Below are 3039 nucleotides of genomic sequence, written 5' to 3' on the forward strand. Positions count from 1 at the left end.
CTTTATTTTCCACTTTTATATTATTTTTGGAACTAACCTATTAACCGGAGGCCCAGCCCAGAATTGCTGTTTTTTGCCTATTTCAGTGTTTCGAAGAAACGGAATATCAAACGGAGTCCAAACGGAATGAAACCTTCGGGAACGTGATTTTCTCACCGAACGTGATCCAGGATACTTGGACCCTATTCCAAGAAGTGCCAGAGGCGCTCACGAGGGTGGAGGGCGCGCCCCCCTACCTCGTGGGCCCCCTGTTGCTCCACCGACGTACTCCTTCCGCCTATATATACCTACGTACCCCCGACAGATCAGAGAAGGAGCCAAAAACCTAATTCCACCGCCGCAACTTTCTGTATCCATGAGATCCCATCTTGGGGCCTGTTCCGGAGCTCCGCCGGAGGGGGCATCTACCACGGAGGGCTTTTACATCAACACCATAGCCTCTCCGATGAAGTGTGAGTAGTTTACTTCAGACCTTCGGGTCCATAGCTAGTAGCTAGATGGCTTCTTCTCTCTTTTTGGATCTCAATACAATGTTCTCCCCCTCTCTTGTGGAGATCTATTCGATGTAATCTTCTTTTTGCGGTGTGTTTGTTGAGACGGATGAATTGTGGGTTTATGATCCAGAATATCTATGAATAATATTTGAATCTTCTCTGAATTCTTTTATGTATGATTGAGTTATCTTTGCAAGTCTCTTTGAATTATCCTTTTTGGTTTGGCCAACTAGATTGGTAGTTCTTGCAATGGGAGAAGTGCTTAGCTTTGGGTTCAATCTTGCGGTGTCCTTACCCAGTGACAGAAAGGGTTGCAAGGCACGTATTGTATTGTTGCCATCGAGGATAACAAGATGGGGTTTTTATCATATTTCATGAGTTTATCCCTCTACATCATGTCATCTTGCTTAAGGCGTTACTCTGTTTTTAACTTAATACTCTAGATGCATGCTGGATAGTGGTCGATGAGTGGAGTAATAGTAGTAGATGCAGAATCGTTTCGATCTACTTGTCTCGGACGTGATGCCTATATACATGATCATTACCTAGATATACTCATAATTATACTCAATTCTGTCAATTGCTCAACAGTAATTTGTTCACCCATCGTAGAATACTTATGCTCTTGAGAGAAGCCACTAGTGAAACCTATGGCCCCGGGGTCTATTCTCATCATATCAATCTCTATCACTTTATTTACTTGCTTTGTTTTTAATTTGCCTTTTACTTTTCACTTTGCATCTATCTATGAAAAATACCAAAAATATTATTTATCATCTCTATCAGATCTCACCCTCGTAAGTGACCGTGAAGGGATTGACAACCCCTAATCGCGTTGGTTGCGAGTAGCTATCGTTTTGTGTAGGTACGATGGACTTGTGCTTCGTCTCCTACTGGATTGATACCTTGGTTCTCAAGAACTAAGGGAAATACTTACGCTACTTTACTGCATCATCCTCTCCTCTTCAGGGAAATCCAACGCAGTGCTCAAGAGGTAGCAAGAAGAATTTTTGGCGCTGTTGCCGGGGAGGCTCACGCAAGCAAGTCAACCATACCAAGTACCCATCACAATCCCTATCTCTCAAATTACATTATTTGACTCTCGTTTTCCTCTCCCCCACTTCACCCTTGCCGTTTTATTCGCCCTCTCTTTCCCAATCTCCTCTCTCTTTTGCTTGCCTTCTTGTTTGCTTGTGTCTCCATGTACCTTCTTTCTGCTTGCATCTTTGCTTGCTAGAAGTCTATGGATCCTCATCCGCTTGCTAATATTTTTAAGAGATCCATTTATGATGAACCAATTGCGAGTGAGTTTTGTGCACTAGATTACCTTTATGAAGTTTTGCTTGAAATTCGTGAATCTAGAAATTGTGATGAAGGACTTTATGTAGTGATTCATGATAGATCTTTGAATAAAAAGCATGATTGCAATGATTTTACTATAAATTCTCTTGATGTCAATTGTTCTAATAATATGCAAAACCCTAAGTTTGGGGATGCTAGTTTTGCTATGTCTACTACTTGTTTCAATGATCATGATTGGGGTGATTCTTCTTATAACCTTGAAAACTTATTTAAGCCCCTTGATGAATATGAGATTGATAATATTGTTTGCAATAATATTGAAAGTGGGTTTGGAAGAGTGTCAACTTTAGATCCCACATATTTGGAGTATGTTCAATCTTATGATTTTTTTGATAAAAGTGAGTTCGGAAAGGTCATGACTTTAGTTAATGTTAATCCACTATCTTGGAAGAGTGTCAACTTTGCATGCATTTGGATCATGTTGAGAATATGTTATGTGATAGCTATTTTGTTAAATTTGCCTATGATCCTACATGTAATTATTATGAGAGAGGAAAATATGGTCGTAGAACTTTTTATCTTACTAAGTTACCTCTCGTCATGTTGAGATTGCTATCGTCTCTTTCTTCTTCCTTGCATATGCTAGTTTTTTCTTGCCTTAAAAATTTGTTTGCTTATAATATGCCTATGCATAGGAAGTATTTTAGACTTAGATGTGTTTGTCGCGTGTTTCATGATGCTCTCTTTGTGCTTCAATTCTTGTCTTTCATGTGAGCATCATTAAAATTATCAATGCCTAGCTAGGGGCGTTAAACGATAGCGCTAGTTGGGAGGCAACCCATTTTTTTGTTGTTGTTGTTTTTGCTTCTGTTTAGGAATAAATAATCCATATAGCCTCTGTTTGGATGTGGTTTTATGTTTTAATTAGTGTTTGTGCCAAGTAGAACCTATAGGATAACCTAAGATGATAGTTGATTTGATTCTGCTGAAAAACAGAAACTTTGCACGCACGAATATAATTTTGTTAACTCACAGGAACGTGCTTTTGCGTTAATTCTTTTTGATTCTGTTCAATAGACAAATTGTACAGGACTTCCTATTTTGGTAGAATTTTTAGAGTTCTATAAGTTTGCGTTAGTTACAGATTGCTACAGACTGTTCTGTTTTTGACAGATTCTGTTTTGCGTGTGTTGTTTGCTTATTTTGATGAATCTATGGCTAGTAAAATAGTTTATAATCCATA

This window comes from Triticum aestivum, chromosome 6B, assembly GCF_018294505.1.
Source record: "Triticum aestivum cultivar Chinese Spring chromosome 6B, IWGSC CS RefSeq v2.1, whole genome shotgun sequence".
Lineage (NCBI taxonomy): Eukaryota > Viridiplantae > Streptophyta > Magnoliopsida > Poales > Poaceae > Triticum > Triticum aestivum.